The sequence below is a fragment of the Tachysurus vachellii genome, chromosome 19, assembly GCF_030014155.1.
Source record: "Tachysurus vachellii isolate PV-2020 chromosome 19, HZAU_Pvac_v1, whole genome shotgun sequence".
NCBI classification, from domain to species: Eukaryota; Metazoa; Chordata; class Actinopteri; order Siluriformes; family Bagridae; genus Tachysurus; species Tachysurus vachellii.
Window position 1 is genome coordinate 9,568,668 of NC_083478.1, and position 18,979 is coordinate 9,587,646.

General features: G+C 37.7%; 1 protein-coding gene across 2 annotated transcripts in view; it reads right to left on the reverse strand.

Moving 5' to 3' along the window:
* Window positions 1-15,025, reverse strand: part of camkvl (CaM kinase-like vesicle-associated, like) — a 37,313-nt gene extending 22,288 nt beyond the window's left edge. For both annotated transcript variants that reach the window (XM_060894073.1, XM_060894072.1), the window contains exon 1: window positions 14,909-15,025. The gene's annotated coding sequence lies outside the window, so the exon portion shown is untranslated. The remainder of the gene's footprint in view (window positions 1-14,908) is intronic.
* Between the last annotated feature and the right edge of the window lie 3,954 nt (window positions 15,026-18,979).

Genomic DNA, 18,979 nt, shown 5'->3' on the forward strand with positions numbered 1-18,979 from the left:
AAGAATAAAGCAAACTTTGTTCTTTACCCAATGTGTTGTAAAGTACGGGAAGGTGGGGATCATTGGAAGGCATGCGTACGACTGTCTACGGTGCAAAATTCCTACTGACACTTTGTTCTTGATTAACCAATTATGTTTAAGGTAAGAGGAAAATTTATGTAAATTATCTCATTTTAAAATTCCTTTGACTGATAAATACAGTGTTGGATTAGATATCTTCATATCAGCTATTCTTATTTGATTAATATATTCATAATGGTGGTAACATAGTTTATGACACCGAACAGGCTAACTGATTACCTATTTGCATATCACCTTTGGGGAAGCTCTTTGTACTGTTACACTCCTGCAGTCACGTCAGACGAAGGCTGAAAAATCCGCCTGGCAGCCGATAAATTAGGAGTGACAGACGGGCAAAAAAGCATGTCAGACTTGTCACAGGGAATAATTAAACAGATTCGACAAAATATGATGGTTCAGGTTCGGAAAAAAGTTTGAAAGACAACAGGCACCAAATTTAGATATAAACACACACACACACACTCAGAGTAGTTTAGTGATAATGGCTGTGGTGATTCTCCTTTTTTTGGCATAAATATATGTCAACAAACATCATTATATCATTAACACATGTCAGATCTCACAAGGCAAGCAGCAAGACATGAGACATCTCAAAGTTTGAAAGACAACAGGCACCAAATTTAGATATAAAGACACACACACACATACACACAAACACACACACACACACACACAGAGTAGTTTAGTGATAATGGCTGTGGTGATTCTCCTTTTTTGGCATAAATATGTGTCAACAAACATCATTATATCATTAACACATGTCAGATCTCACAAGGCAAGCAGCAAGACATCTCTTCATCTCTCACACACACACACACACACATATATAAACATATCCTTTTTAGAGTAATATTTATACCAAGCATCGCTCTCACAGAACGGAAATTTGCTTATTTTCACTTTAGCATACGGCTGCTTTGATCTTTTTCCCCATTGTTCATTTTTGCAGCTCTCTTTTGTCACATGCTTTATTCCTGTTTCTAATCCAACCATGTGAAGCATCACACATCAACCTGAGCAATCAAAACATAATAGCAAAGGCCTCTATTTTTAGATGTGAATCTGAATAAACAAAGACATCACATTGAAGCTTGCGATTAAAAAGAAACATTAGAAAATAATATAGGCTTCAACAAAAATGTCACAGTGTAGTGAATCATGAGTCGCCGTGTTGTCCAGTTGAAAATACATAGTACATGCAGTCCTAAACTGCACCTGTAGCCTTGGGTACCATTATATATACTGCCATTTCAGCACATAATCTCCACTGCACTACATTTCATTAAGTCCTAACGCTGTTCTTTACTTTACTGCCTTGGGCCTACCCGCTAATTTACAACCTAAATCATAAAAGGAGCCCTCGAAGCTCTCCGAAGAGATAAGAGCATAAATATTAAAACAGTCGCATTCTTTGTTAAGAAAGTGGTTTAAGGGCAATGCTGTGTATCGGGGTGAAGCTTGGGAAATGTACAGTGAGCATGTGGCGCTCTGCAAGTACGTGCAAGCCTTCTGATGAGAATTAGGTCACTCAAGCTCCTGAGAGAGCGAGAAACAAGGAAAGAGAGGGAGAGGGAACCGAAAATGACAACGGGTTGAAGAGTAAATGGGTACAGAGAGAAGGACAGGATAAAAAATGAGGTGGAAAGAACAACTTGATAAGAATAAAGCTGAGAGACTGTAACCTCACACTTGGAGCTGGATTCTATAGTATGTCAGGAGTTTGCAAACTTTTCACATACTTTCAGATACTCATTCAGATACTGTAGCTTGAATTAAATATTTAAAGAATTTAGACACATCATTTAAATATGTACAATAATATTATGCCTATTTATTTTTTTTTTACTAATTATTTAATTCTTGTTAAAATGATGACAATTCTGTTTATATTGTTTGCAGTTGATTCTAATTAAGAAAATTAAGAACAGCTCACTATCTGTCTTAGACCCCAGTGTGAGAACCTTAGCCTTATGACCTCCAGCCTCAATTCCCGTGATTACTATGATTACGGACTATAGCACTGATGATACTGTACATCTACACTGATATGAAAAGACAAGAAACTTAAATGATGTAACGTTGCTTAAAAGAATGGCAATGTTACATCATTTTCACTGACGGTGCAGTTACTCAGATTACAATACCAAATTACACAGAGATTGCACTGCTTTCAGTAATACAGCACTCCAGTTTCACACGTGTGCTGCTTAAATGACACTTTTCCTCTCTCGTTCTCCTCTACTGCTCTGGACTGTAGGGTCTCTCTGACACTGTACTGGGTAATTAGCTGTGGCTGGAATAGAACGATGAAATATTTAGGGCCCTCCAATGGGACCAGGCTTCAAACGGGAATCTAGTTGGCCTTCTGGAAATATGCCATTCAGTCATGTACGGAAAAAACCTTACTTAAACACAAATATCATACAGTAAATCCTCTGGGGTAATGAGAAAAAAGTATACAGTTTGAGGGCAAATTATTATTAACCTCAACATCAATATGCACAACTCTTTTTGGTCCTTCACTACTACTGATATCCTGTTTGTTATCTAAGACATCTTAAGCAGGGCCATTAGTAGAAAAAGTCAGGCAATTTCATTAGTCCATAGTTAAGCTGCTTCATAGACATGGATGACTCCCTCTAGGGGAAGAAATGATGGGAGAAGTGCTGTAAGGGCACTGACTTCACACAGAGAATGGGAAGGACCATGAGAAAGAAGCCACAAGAGGAAGAGATAGCGGGGAAAAAATAAAGGCAGAAGCACATGAAAGAAAAAGAGTAAAATATACAGTGGTGAAATCCTCTCCCACGAGGAGAGAAAGCTAATTATTGATGTGAGGATAATGTCTGAGGCGCAAGTCTGAATATCATTTTATCCTCTTTATGCCAACAAAAGTCCATTAACATCAAATAATTTTTTTTGTTACATAATACAACCATACAAAGTATGACATGCAGTGAAATGTCTGCATCATAAAATAGAATAAAAAAGAATAAAAATAGACTGTATATATGTATATCGCTGTGAAGCAAGGTGAAGCTTGGGAAGTGTACAGCGATGAGAAAACCTTAACGTAGAATATAAGTAAAATCAAATACACTGTCGAAAAAAGCTCACATAAAATGGTAAAAATGTAGGTTTTTCTTAAACTGTAAAGATCATACCACTAAAACTATTATCCCTGTACTATTTTGTACCATAGAAGCATTCTGGCCACAAAGCCAATACAAAGTATGTACTTATTCAATACAATCTGTTTCAGACAAAACTCTGGAATCAGAATCAGAATCAAATATCAGAATCAGAATCAGGTTTATTGGCCAAGAGTTTTGACACATACAAGAAATTTGGTTCCAGCTGTTTGTGACTATCAAAAGTACATACATAAATAACACTATACTATATATAATAGCTGCTATTTATTCCATTTGTTACTATTTATACTAATTCTTTCTATATCTTCCTCCAAATAGTTCTGAGCAGGTAGGTGTGTTAACTGTGAAATCAGATCTTGTTGGATTTCTGGCTCTTGTGGCCAGAAAAGTGTAATAAAGATAACAGACGCGGTGTCTCATGGCATAAAGGAAGGTGGTCATTCATATTACCACGGAATTCCTGCTTAATTGAAAAGACAGCATTGGTGTAGGTTTGTTTTTTCCCCCGCAGATGGCAATATGTCCTAAAAATGTTCTATTTGTGTAGATACGGGTGTAACGGGATATAACACTGCAATATTACTAATTTGGTTGAGAGTAAGTCAATGCTTTTCACCGTGTTGCTGTTTTTGTGGTCGGAAAACGGGATGTGACATTTGATATCTGTTAACATACAGTGGGATTTTACAGCTGATCCAAAATGGTAGTGTTAGTAAAGTCGTTAAGGTATTGTAAAGCCCATCCACTGGGTGAAAATGGATTGGCAACATGTTTAAAACACGGATTTGTCTATGCAAATGCCACAAGGTATAAATAATTTGTGAATCAGAGCAAAGTGTCTGAAATCTGTGGATATGTCGGTGTAAGACTTCTTTATCAATAAGAACTTATTTGCAATATTAAACACTACGCACCGTCCTATTGAAATTTAAGCAGCGGTGTCTCTTTTCATTATAATCGGTGCAGTCACTTATCAAAATATTCTTAGTGCAGAAGCAAAGCAAAAACTTTATTTCCTTGATTTCTTTTTGAAGACCTTTTTTGTCCATTTTTGTCATATTTACCTTTTTTGACCAAAGATATGTGGACACCTGACCAATTATAAACATATCCCATTACAGATTTAGTCCTTATTTGCTGTTATAAAAATCTCCACTGTTCTGGGAATACTTTCCACTAGATTTTGGAGTGTGGCTGTGGGGGTTTGTGTTCATTCCATCACAAGAGCATTAGTGAGGTCAGGTAGTGATGCCAGGTGAGGAGGTCTGGGCACAGCCTGCTTTCCAAATCATCCCAAATCTCTTCAGTGGGGTTGAGGTCAAAGTTCTTCCACACAGTTCAACGTTGGCAAACATCGTCCTTCATGGACCTCACATTGTGAGCCACACACAGCAGCCAAATACAGATCTGCTGCCAACTGAGCTTCAGTCACATCCTCACACTGCAAACTGCTATGTGATCTGGAGTTTACTCTTTCACGTTCACAGATGGCAGCACGCTGCTTACAATGACGGCGAATGAAGGAGGTTTAAGGAGGTGGATTATGTTCTAAAACCAGGTCAGGAAAAAAGGTACAACAGGCTCTGCTCTTGTTTCCTCACATGTTATTCATTTAACACTGAATTGGTTATATAACACCACTGCAGATCCTATAATATTTATCCTGCTGCAAATTTATTGCCTCAGCGATCCCACATCCCGGAACATCCGCTTAGACAACATCTGGTTAAAATGTCTGGTTATTTGAAAAACGTTCAAACAAAGACAGCATTTTGCACATTGCCACATGGGTCTTGCTACAGTATAAAGACATGCATTAGGATGGAACACAATTCTACAGTCTGTATGTATTTAGTGCTGCTTGCTGCAAAAAAAAAAAAAATCTGTGTTCACATATTCTGATAATCTGAATTTGAACTTGACATCCCCAAACCACAAGGGGTGTTTTTTCACTGAACCCCACCACAGTGTCCGCAGACACATTAGAGCCGAACTGACACTAACAAAGTTCCTCGACTTTAGTAACAGTCTTGTTTATAACTGGTTTCATGGGTGTGAGTTTTTTTTCTATAGAATATTTTCTAAGAAATTTAGTAGGTTCTATTTCAGAAAATATAATTAAACTAGTAGTGTAATAAATGAATAGATGGATGGACGGATGGATGGATGGATGAATGAATGAATGAATATATTAAATGCATTACATGTTAATGAACCTGGTCTTTCCTAGCTTCCATGATTCATATCCAACCACTCACTTGAAAGTAAAATCCTCCCAAGCATGTGACTATTTTGTTGCCTCCTGCAGGATCTCAGGTTCTCTAGACACCTCTAGTCTCAACCATATGCCCTGAGAACTTTCTTGGCAAGCTATAAATAAATAAATAAATAAATAAATAATTTAGTACACTGCTTATTTGTATCTGTATTAATATCTGTTTAGAACACATTCTGTTTATTGCAGATAATGTATTCATATTCTGTTATATCCCAAATATGCATGCATGGCAGCCTGAGCAAGAACATCCTGTCACAAGAGTTGACACAATATTCTCCTGCCCTTGACAGGAAATTGTAATGACTGAAAAGAATAAAACATACAATACAGATAAGGGTTGAAAGAAAGTTGTAAGAGGAATCAACATAAGTCAGGTACGGAAAGCTTTCTTAAAATAAGAGGCATGTTTGACCAGACAGAGTTATATTAAAATCATCAATCATTTCCCTGTGCGGTCAGAACAACATTGATTTTCGCTGCTAAACGGTCATAAGCTTTGAGGACTTACATCAGGATTATATTCAATGTATTCAAAGGGATCATTAGGATGCTTCTGTTGCCATGTTTGTTTTGTGATGAAACACGTTCATGATCTGTTACAAACCTGAGTTCTAGAAATGTCTGGATAGAAATACAGTAAGTCCAGTTGCTTTCATTCTCCATAGGTAAATATGAGATGAGACAAAATAAAAAACAGCAGTGAGGAGAAAGAAGGAGTGGAGAGAGAGAGAGAGAGAGAGAGAGAGTGAGAGAGAGAATGATAGAGATGCAGAATGCCAGCAAGGATGATGTGGGTAAAACATATAGAAAGATCCAGGCTTTATTTTGTCATCTGGCTCTCCTATATTATCTCTCTCTCTCTCTCTCTCTCTCTCTCTCTCTCTCTTGATCAACCTCTCTGTTAACATACAAAGGGAGGATACGGGGTGAAGTGCCCTCATAACTAATTCATGCACCTTGTTTTTTTTGTACATGGATTTACTACGCTTTTTCTCCAATAGGGAGCTCGGACTGATCACAAAACAAACAAAGAGCAGCAGTTTTTATTGTGATGTAGAAAAACCTCTCGCTCATAAATCGTAATCACAGTTCTGTCTATGTCCATGCAGTTAAAAGGACTGAAGTTGCCTCAGTGATCCAAACATTGGGTCTTACTTCATATTACAAGAGACTCACTTACTTGATATTACACCTCTCTGTGTGTGTGTGTGTGTGTGTGTGTGTGTGTGTGTGTTTAGTAAATTGATGACCTAAGAAACCATGAGCTATGTAATATTTTGGCCATTCATGTGTTCACAATTACACAGTAATTGCTGCTCGGTTGCTGGTAAAGGCCAATCTTAACAGAACCCCTTGTAAAATATTCTGTTCCTACTGAGTATGTTTTTCAGTGAACTACACTGCATAACATTAATCTAAAATGAGGAATTAATGAGCCAGTGGTTACTCAAAGTTTAGGCTAGTGAATAGATGGTTGCGTGTTCAAATCCCTTCATTGGAGCCCAGTTCTTTTCTTGAACTCTATTCTCTCAAATGTAATTGCTTTAAACTTATCAGGAATTCACCTGCAATGGTTTAATCAGTCACTCAGTAATCAAAACAACGGACGTAGCCTGATAGGCACACATATAACTGCTTTCACAGTGATATACACTGATTACTAATAGGTGAACACGCATCGTGTATATGGTTCAGTGTGGACTGATGTACATGATAATCTATCCTGTGTCACCGAGACTGTGTCACTTTTGGTTTCTTCATGGTTTCTTCCTCATATCGCCTCAGGAAGTTTTTCCTTGCCACAGTTTCCTCTGGCTTGCTCATTAGGGAAAAATATGAAATACCAATTTTTAAACTTTATCGTTTTTATACTCTGTTTTGCAACAATTTCCATTGTTAAAATGTGGTGTAAAATAATGTTGAATTGAACTGAATAAGCACACACTTTAATTAGTAACAATACATGAACAGGTTTCGATGCATTGAATCTTCTCCAGTGGCCAGCGGACAGGGCAATGATCAGGGAGTCGGCTCATTATATTTTCGTACTGGAAATGGCATCATATTTCCTGAAGCCTCTCTGGTGGAACAAAAGTTGCAGATGAACTCTCAACCAACTTTGTCTACACATGTAAATAGCTTGTTATTGTTGATGTTGGTCTCAAATAACTGATGATCTATTTATGGTTTGTTTGAGACTAATGACTTTAAATTTAAAAAGTCTACTAGCTGACTCATGATCCTGCTGGATTTTTGTATTTCATTCAAATATTATGGACGATTGCAATAAAGTGCATGTCACTGATCAGGTCACATGCACTGGAATCTTTGTAACGCCACAATTCTCATCAAACGAAAAAAACGAATAATTAGTTAATGATGTGCAGAATGTAAAGTGTTGGCAGGTGGTTTCTTGCATTGTGTCTGTCCATAGACATAAGCCATATAAAGAAGACGAGCAACAGTCTTACATTTTAATGCACGATTTCCTTGTTTTCTTGTCAAAGAAATTCAGTTTATAGATTTAAACCCCAGGCAGTACCATGGTGCAGTAGATACCTTTGCCTCTTGCTAGCTCTAAGGTTTCTTGGATCTATCCTGAGCTTTTTTGAGCTGTTTGTACAGAGTTTTATGTGATCTCCCTGCATCCATGTGGGCTTTTTCTGGGTTCGATAGTTTCCTCCCGCCTCCCAAAAAAAAAACCCTAAATTCCTCCTAGGTGTAAATGTATGTGTGCATGATGTCCCTTACTAGGTGTATTTGCCCAGTGCACAGTGTCCATGAGATTAGGCTCTGGATCCACTGCGAACCTGACAGGAAAGCTGATGACTGAAGATGAAAGAGTGAATGTATTTGAACTTCTAGAGGACGCAGGTATTTATATTTAGCTGTAATACACTGTCTGCTGAGTAAATGTTTTATGTATCCAACTTGGCAGGGTAGAGGGTAGACTCCCAAGAGTCTCAGACATTATCTGTAGTGAAATCGAGACAATCTGTAGCTTTTCTCATCCAGCTACTGCAAGCTACTGTTTTCTTCCCTCTCAGTCACTGTCTCAGTCTTGCACATGCAGAGTAACGATGGTCCAAAGCTCGGCTTGGCGTCGTGCTCCCAGGTGTTTTGTCTGTGTGTGTATCTGTGTGTGTCTGTGAATGCAGTAATCTAGTGCACCTACTGTACTTCACTTCTTCCTTCAGTAAAAATATCTACAGGACACTGGAGCAGAGTGTAAAACTCTTCATGCTAATATGGAAACACATGGAAAATGATGCTTATTACAAGTCTTTTATAGTCCTTATTTCAACTGTCATTAAAAAGGGAAACAAAAGTTTTAGAGTGATGAGTTTTTTCATAGCTGGCTAATTCATGATTAATCACATCATTTCATCTTGGCTCTAAACAGTGCTGCGGAAGTTATGAGAAAAATATTGGACCAGATTTTGGAACTCAGAGTTTGCACCACACCTCCTTTTCTCACGCTAAACACTGTGCAGCATGCTAACATGTTGTCCAGGTTACAGATTTAATACGGCTAACACAATTTTTGTGACAACTTTGTCTTTTTATAGAAAAACATCCAAACAATACAGTATCTGTATATGAGATTTGTATATTTGAATTCTTCATATCATTTACATATCATGCTAAATGATTTTTTTTTCTGTGGTGTACATAATGACATTTTATTTTGCTGATGATTTTATTTGTTTTGAACTTGCTGGAGGTAATATTTTTCTTTCATATGAATCAAATTGGTCAGAAGATGCATTCATATAGAATAACAGCACAGCTCGAAAGTAGTTCCGGCTGTAACATGAATGATGTATTAATCCAACTTAAAATCAATGATAATTTCTCGTTTCTATGTAAAGGGAGAAAGACAGAGAGAGAGAGACAGAGAGAGAGAGAGAGAGAGAGAGAGAGAGAGAGAGAGAGAGAGAGAGAGAGAGAGAGAGAGAGAGCGCAACGCTGGTGAGGGAATGACTGTTTATTGCAGCTATAACATAAGTGACAACAGGAACTAACTTGTCTCTTTGATGTTCCACAACATTAGATCTAGGTATTGGACTTTAAGCGTTTTGGTTTCTCTGTAATGGCTATTTATTTTTTTTTGAGGGAGAGTGAGAGAGAGAGAGAGAGAGAGAGAGAGAGAGAGAGAGAGAGAGAGAGAGAGAGAGAGAGAGAAGCAGAAAGCCGGTGAGGGAATGACTGTTTATTGCAGCTATAAGTGACAACAGAAAATAAGTTGTCTTTTTGATGTTCCACAACATTACTGTAGATCTAGGTATTGGACTTTAAGTGTTCTGGTTTCTCTGTAAAGGCTATTTTCATTTATTTATTTATTTTAATTTTTGAGAGAGAAAAGGAGAGAGAGAAAGAGAGAGAGAGACAACAGGAACTAACTTCAGATATAACTATAGACTTTGTATTACTAAATTAAAACTTGTAATTGTCCACAAAATGCTGCAGTTTAAGCAGAAAAACACAGCAGCTTCACACTCCGCAACATACTGTTATACAGAAATAACACAAGAGGGGCTTTATGGGGTAGCAGCACTCCACTTGAATATTGTGTAAATTGTACAAATACTCAAGCATCAAAATATATATCTTTTAACACATTGCAGTGTGTTATTTCTTACTAAAACACATATAAAGCACTCATGCTATTATCCAGTTCAAGTCCCAATGATGCCACAGCCGGTTATGATCAGGAGTGAAACTGTCTATGCTGACTGGATGGTATAGATTCTGTACTATACCTGCCCTGTCAATCACATCAACACTAGGAAATCATGCGCACATGTGAGCTCATGTACGCAGAAGCAGGAAGACAGCACTTCACCTCCATGTGTGTTACACTACCCTGCGAGGGAGAACGAGCAACAGTACAAAAAGAAGCAGTTGGCTGGCTTCTTGTATCTTAAAAGGAAGCATATGTTAACCTTCACCTTCGCCAGGTCACATGATAAGAGAGAGCTTGCTGGTGAGTAGGAATTAGCTAAGACCTCATTAGAAAGCAAATCAGTTTGATAAGACAGGTTATTGTTTTGAGATTTTTAAAGAATCAGAATGCAAATCTCAAATCTAAATACAAATCTTTTAATGCCAAAATCGTATTATGTAAATCAGCCCAAAGTTGTAGCATCCAGGATAATCTGTAATTTCACACGGTATGTTTTTTTTGTTTTTTTTAAAGCAACTGTTATTCATTAGGTTAAAACAAAGAAAAAGCATCAGCCAAATAAAATATATAATGACATATATAATCTATAGAATGAAAATTTATGATGTATTCAGATACATCTGTCAGCTTCCAAGCTTCATATGCGTCAAGCTGTTTGCAGATTTTTTCAGAAAGTAATAATGTCTTAATTTCCATGCGCCAGCAGGTGAAAACAATATTTACCATCGTCTTGCAAATTATCATCGTGCTTCTAAATATATCAATTTACACAGGCAATAATGTTGCTTTTTAACTTATTTTCAGGCTTTTTTTTCAGCAAAATGTTTCTATACTTGAAATTAGCTTCAGGTTAAGGATAAACATTTCACATTTCTTAATGGAGTAAACAAAAGTAGTAGCATGTAGGGTGTGAGCTGTGTGCTGGCTTTGTAAGGTCTGTGAGGGAGAAAATGCACAAATTGTCAAATTAGACCTATTTTCAATCCATATTCCTAAAGGTTATATTTAAACCCATGCAAGTTCTTCACCTTTTTCATCTCACCCAAATAAACAAAGATAGCCCATTATTCAACATGTCAGGTCTTCAGTCATCTAAAATGCACACGTGATACGCTTCTTCATCTCACCTAAGTCACTCGCTTCAGAACACACTCGAATATTGATGTAGAAACACCTTCAGATGTTGGATTTTATAAGGCATATTATGTTCTCTTTATATAGACGCCTTTAATTTTTCACATATACATCACAGCACAGCGAAATTCTTTCTTCACATACCCCAACTTTGGAGGTTGGGGTCAGAGCACAGGTTCAGACATGATACAGCGCCCCGGAGCAGAAAGGGTTAAGGGCCTTACTCAAGGGCCCAACAGTGGCAGCTTGGCAGTGCTGGGGCATGAGCCTCGATCTTCCAATCAACAACCCAGAGCCTTAACTGCGTGACCCACCACTTCCACATAAATGAATTTAAATTGAATTCTTTCATTCTTAAAATTGAATTAAATTCTTAAAGAATAACAGAATAATAACTAGAACAACTGGGAAATGTTAGTCTTAGGATCTTACTGATATAAAAAAGTAACGTATATAACAGTTAGCGCTGGTTCACTAATTTGGTTGGTCAAGCAGCGTTCCAAGAGTGCCTGTATTTCCTGTAACCACACTGGGACGTTTTCACTGTGTGTATTACTTCTCTGGTCTGTGTTCACAATGTAAAATCACACTTCCTACAAGTAATGTTAGTGTCATCATCTGCAGACATGGCAAATTATACTTTACATTGATATAACTTTTGGTTTCAAAATATGGAAACTCGCCAGCTGAAGACGAAAAGGAAGAATCGATGCCAATTTTGCCAGAAGCACCTTTAAAGCGAGTGTGGTTTCTTTAGATAATGCATATTGTGTCTAAAATGTCACTAATCAATATTAATTTCTTGTTTATAGAACCGTTGTCTAAAAGCAATATTGTATGTTCAGTATAACCAAAGGATCTCCAGTGTTATATTGCTTAATTAATCAAAGCTGTCTCTACATGCACTGTATAAATACACACTGTTAAAAAAGATACTGCAAGTGTTCTTTGGCTATATAGGTTCTAATATGGGTTAGAATTTAAACCCTCTGATATAGAACAATTCTATTGTAAAGTGCTACACAGAACCTTTAAAGGGAACAAACAAAGGAACCGTTTTCCTAAAGTGGGTTCACTCTCTGTTGCAATGGTTCTACTTTGAACCTTTAATAGTTCCTCCGGAGGGACAAACTGAATAAACCCTTAGTTTGTCTGAAAGCTAGAACAAGGCTTGTCTGGCAAGTCGAAAATAGGTTTATTTTCCCAAAAGCATAGAAGCATTGTGAGAGCAGAAGTATGAAAAACAGTTTGGTTCTTTGGATGGTTATTGGTTCTAGCCTGTAAGTGTATCTCGACCTATAAACAAACGGTCTGTTGTAGTTTTCTACATGGGGAAGCTTTTGACTTTCATAAGCAAGACAAACCAAAAAGGAAAAAAATATATGTTTTTTTCTATAAGTGAATAGTGTATTTTTATGTTTCGAGATATGTGACCTGTATTGTTTGTAGTTTGACTGCGGTGTGAGTGTTTGTAGGGAATCAGCTCTTACGCCAACCCTTGTGCTTATTTATGTCTCTCTTCTCCTTCTATAACCATCTTGCACTTGTTTCTGAAAGACTGTTGAAAATTGAGTTCTCTAGCACTTCTAAGTATCAACTCCTTTAACAGCCTGAAGCTTGGATCATATTCTGCCTCACTTTGGATAAAAGTGTCTGCCAGATAAATAAACAAACAAATAGAAATGTTGCCATGTTGTGACTGTGCAAACCCAGCTTCTCACTCTTCATTTGATTCTTTATTTGTTTTTTTGTTTTTTATATTTCCGCTTATCTACTGCATCACATGTGGTGCCTCACATGCAGTACAGGCTTTGGCACATTTCAATGACGACACTGATAGCAGCTGTTAACCTCTCACAGTGCATCTGGATTTGTAGATGCAGCACGTCTAAATGAAAGAGTGCTGGGAAATCCTGCATCATATTCAGATGTGTTGAGAGGAAGTGTGAGAGTCGAGATCACAGCTCACCTGTTGGTGCATCTCTCGCTCTCAGAAACACCTCTCAAGCTGTCAGGTGTGTGAAAAGAGACATTTTCTTATCAAGGCGAATGGTCGCATTCATTGGCGGAAGCATGTGTTAAGCAGCTATGCATCCCCTGATGGCGTGTCTAGGTCCCATAAATGCAGAAGGTTACTGGAACAATTACATCTTATCAACATAGAAACTGTGCAATTGTAACTGACCACTGGTGTATTTCCAAACACAGGATTTCAGGTTCAAGTTTAATCAAAAAGAAAAAAAGCTGCAGGTTGTAACATTGCTTCTCCTGGATTCTGTCACTGCAACCTTGAGCATTATTTTCAGGTTATGAAACACAAATTCTGGCTTTTGTATTAGGGACTCGAGTGCCATTCTAGGCTAAGCAAAGCCTCAAAGCAGTGCAATAATATTTAATACAGGTGTAATAGTAAAAAGTCAAATATATTTACACCAGATTTATGCATGATCATCTATTTGTATGATATTTAATGAAAGGTTGAACCCAGACAATTAAGTAATGACTGATTTATGTCATTATGTTTGTTAGGATCATATGGATGACACCAAACAATGTTCCTCATTAGACAAAGTGGTTGCAAGTCATTAATATACCATTAAGCATGCCATTCCACTGCAAGCACAACACAGATGGATTAAGAGTGCATAACTCTGTTCTTTCAAAAATATATAATATGAATATATTCCTATAATGCCTTGCTTAAAAAAACAGACAAGGAAAATGCAAATTTAATGCATCAACTTGCACATATCGAATCAAAACAAAATTGAAAATGTCATCGATGTTCAGGCACAGATGGTGCATTATGGTACAACATTAGGAGTGTCGCTGTTAGAAAAAATAATAATTCAGAGTTTATTTGGTTTTCAGTGCAGGATAAACAAAATGAGCAGTCGTGTAGTGTATTTTCTGGTCAGGGTCATGCAGGAGCCACAAACCTACCCTGGCAATACTGGGAGTGAGGTGAGAATACATTCACAGGCCACCAAGCACACATGCGCACACACACACACACACACACACACACACACACACAATAAGAGAACCTGTAGAAAACTCTCACACACAGAACAACCAGGCGCAGACAGTCACCTGAGCTAGAGGTTCGAACGGAGGACCCTAAAGGCAGAAACAATACACATCACCATGTCTCCATCTAAAGAGCCAAAATCTCAAAACAAACAAACAACTATTTCTCAAAATAATTATTCATGAGTATGCATGTAGAACACAAACACATTACTGCAATGACAAATTTTCTACATACTGAACATGCATACTGGAAACAACACGAGTGCTGATATTTAATGCCTGTCTTTTTTTTTGCCATCATTCTGACTATAACAGGCAAGGCTGACATTAAAGTGCTGTCACTACAGCTATTAAGTCCAGGATAATGAACACACTGAACATCCTGAAGCGTCATAATTCACTGAAAGCTTATTTAAAAAAAAAATAAAAAAAAAAACACCTTTGTTTTGTTTGCTTGTAGCCTTGCTGTTTGCAGACAAACTGCGTGATAACAGACAAACACTATCACCTGCTGAAGGATTCCAGCACGCGGAAACTTACCAGATTTACCTGGTCCGCTCGCTGATACCGGCTGAACACAGAGCGCCGTCCGCGGGTTTGAAGACCCAAAGCAAACTTTGACAGTCTTAGAATCCCTTCTTGTTTCTCTCTCGTAGTTTTCTAGCCTACCGAGAGGTGAAACGATGAAGATAATGCGTGAAGATGCTCGCGATTTGACACGCCTAAGAGCGCGCGACGACTCTGAGCCTCCCGCCCGCACAGAGAAATAAATAATCTCTGCTTTTATCTCTCTCTCTCTCTCTCTCTCTCTCTCTCTCTCTATCTCTCTCTATCTCTATCTCTCTCTCTCATTCTCTCTCTCTCTCTCATTCTCTCTCTCTGTCTCTCATTCTCTCTCTCTCTCTCTCTCTCTCTCTCATTCTCTCTCATTCTCTCTTTCTCTCTCTCTCTCTCTCTCTCTCTCTCATTCTCTCTCTCTCTCTCTCTCTCTCTCTCTCTCTCTCTCTCTCTCTCTCTCTCTCTCTCTCTCTCTCTCTCTCTCTCTCTCTCTCTCTCATTCCCTCTCTCTCATTCTCTCTCTCATTCTCTCTTTCTCTCTCTCTCTCTCTCTCTCTCTCTCTCTCTCATTCTCTCTCTCTCTCTCTCTCTCTCTCTCTCTCTCTCTCTCTCTCTCTCTCTCTCTCTCTCTCTCTCTCATTCTCTCTCTCTCTCTCTCTCTGTGTGTGTGTGTGTGTGTGTGTGTGTGTCTGTTGCATATATTTTGTTGGGGACATATGGCTGATCCCAAGAAAAAAGAAAAGCAGTTATTTATTTATTTATTTATTTATTTGTTTGTTTAATTATTTATTTATTAATTATAAACACATCAACTGCAGGTTTTATTGTTACAAAAATTCAACAGGAAAAAGGATAATAATAATTTGTTCCGCCCCACCCCAATTTTGCACTCCATCATTGAACATGAAGATTGTAACTTCAACAACATAGACTTCATGTTAAAACTAGAATGAATTTCCTGCTTATATAACTGCGTAATTTACCAAATAGTACATATAGTTAAAGAAGTGTGATTATTTACAATCACACTATCGGGTGCCACCCGATAACATTTATATCCTGAATTTCCACAATTCTATGTCCATTTCTAAAAGTGCTAGCCAAAAATGACCAAATATTCCCAAAATGATAAGAATTCCTGACAGTTTTGAACAAGTAGACGCATTCAGCTCCCCAAAAGGCATCATGGTTTTTCTGAATAAATTTTATATTGCAAGGTTAATCTTAGAGTTAATGTTGGCGTGTAGGCAGAGTATTATTTAGCTACAGTGATAAACAAGTCACAAGACCGTGTGTGAGTGTGTATATGTGTGTGTTCTATTTTCACTCCAGGTGGATGAATGTCGACTCTTTGACACCAGGAATAAATTACAAGAAACAATGACCCTCTCAAGTAATTGTTTATCCTCTGGGGAAGAAGTCTATTTCTATGGATTGCTTGCCTGTAAAAAGCTTCTTACAGTCAATGGATATGAAACCAAACAAAAATTTTTATTCGGACAGCAACAGAGAGTAAAATGCTCCAGTTTCCAAGCTGGTCTGCAGCAAATAGCACCAGGATTAATACATTGGATTAAAATGCAAGAAATATGTATTTAAAAAACCCAATAATATAATGTCAAATTCAGAACAATTGGTATCCCTCTTAGACTCCTTTGTTTCAAACATGTCCATATTTCACCCATTCTAACCTTCAGAGGTGTTGAGAATCACCTTCAAGAAAGTCCTGTTTGAAAGAAAGGCCACCACTGAAGCGCCACCTTCTTCCTAGTTAAAGATTTTTTACACATTTCCCACTTAACAGTTTTTATTGGAGAAGCCTGACTATCTAAAACAATGCAGAAAATGCTCAGAACTCCAAAGTTCCCAGAGTTCTGCCCACAATCACTCTTTATGATATTTAGTTGAGGGCAAAGTGACTGTATAAATATCTGTAAGCATAAACTGTTAAAATGTGATATAAATATTGATGTCATATGGCCATCGTTCATTTCTTCTTCTCACCCTGTACACGTCAGCCCTAAAGTGCACCTCTGAGCGATCTGCTTAACTGCTTCTGATTATGATCAGATAGATATACAGGTAACATGTCATCCAAAGTTGACAATAGACTCAGATCATCTTCTTTTAATTCTTGATGGCTGCAGTGAATGAATTTTATACTTTTTAGAGCCATATTTAGAACTTTGTGGCTGAGTTCCGTTTGAGTGGTTTCAGCAATTAACTGAGTCTCACAATGAACTGTGATGTTCAACTCTGGTTTTCGGAAGAATCCAGAAATTAATCTGAATTAGCCTTTACAAGATTTTGTGGATCTGCCTGGATGCACTAAATTTCTTCTTACCAGTTCTGAGACAGCACCACAGGCTGGTCCACTAGTACAATCATAAGGGAGACAAACTCTGCCCTCTCTGGCTTGCATGAAATCTGGTCAGATGGACTCACCCTTACTTTCCTGGATAGCCCAGTGGTGCAGAGCTCAAGCTGAAGATTCCCAGGAGAGTGGCATCTGCTCCACAATTGGAAAAAAGTATGGCAGAGCACAGATGGACCTCTTCTTGTCGATGCCAAATCAAATCATTATTGACTGTGGTTCTCAATGGCAGTGCATTAACCCATCAAGTGGATCAAAATTTGTATTCCTATCCCTGATAGCACAATGCATCATGGATATTTTGTGCCAGCCAGAGAACTTAATTTGGACTCTGTTGCAGTGTGTTGTGGGAACTCATCAGTGGATATCCACCAGTGTGCATTCTGGCAATATATGGCTGCAAAATAGTGGCTTCTTATAATAGAGCACCGTACAGTGAATAGGGTCTAGTTTTAGACATTTGGACTGTTTTTTTCCCTCTACATATTGCATTTTTATATTGCATACATATTTTGAGCCTGTTGCTCATAGTAGTATGGTTATTTAAACTTTTAACAGCTGAGCTAGGTTCTATACTCCTGTACAGTGCAGCTATTTGCTATATTCATGATGCAACATTTAATAATTGTAGCCCATTTCTCAGAGTCATTACACAGAATTAGTGTCAGCTATAATGAGGACATTCTCCTGTTAAGAGTACCGCTCTTTCTGGGTAAGCGAGCAGTGAGACATTGGCTAAGCAGATAGGCCAGTGAACTACCCTGTGGCAAAACAGCAATCTTTCACTACTCCATGCCAATGGGCTACAGACAGATGGTTGTTTAATTATGCAGAAATGAACCTGTGTGAGTGTGTTTATAAAATCAGTTCCTAGGTTTTTTCAGCTATTAAACCCACTAAGCCAGAGATTGCAGTACTGTATAAGGCAGACATGATTTCATTCATCTCGATTTTATTGACATTTATACTTTAGTTGGATTGATTGAGTATATTTTTTCTGTGGACTATTGGATCATGAATGCTGAAAGAAAGCAAGACTGTAGTAAATCTTGCTTCATATTGCAGGTATAGAGTTGTGGTGTTTCTGAAATAAAAATGCCTGATTATCTGATATGAAGTTGACACAACAAAACTGCAGGGTCCTCGGTTTCATCCTGAGTTTGGGTTGTTTCTCATCTATTCATGTGGAGATTTCTCTGGGTTTTCCATTTTTCTCCAAATTACAAGGATTAGCTATGGTATATTTCCACTTAGAATGAATGAATGTGTATGATGACATGCAATGAAAGGGTGAATTCCCACCTCACCTTCAGGGATTCCAAAATAGGCTCCAGATTCACCATAATCCTGACCAGGATAAAGTGGTTACTGGAGATGAATAGACAAATGGACGATATGGACTGAGAAACAAAATAGAAAATGTATAAGAAAATATAAGAAAAATTTTATGAGTGGTTTTCTGGAGCAACAGTTCTGCTAAAAGCTTATACTGAAATATACTGAGATATATTATAAAGGTTTCCAAATAAAACACCAGCCATGATACTTTAGAAATGTAAGAACTCTTATATGCTGTTCTCAATAATGTACTAACACAACAATATGCAGTACTGCAACAACAGTGTGGAGCAGTTTACTAATCTTTTTTTTTTTAAGTAACATTTACTGAGATCTTGACT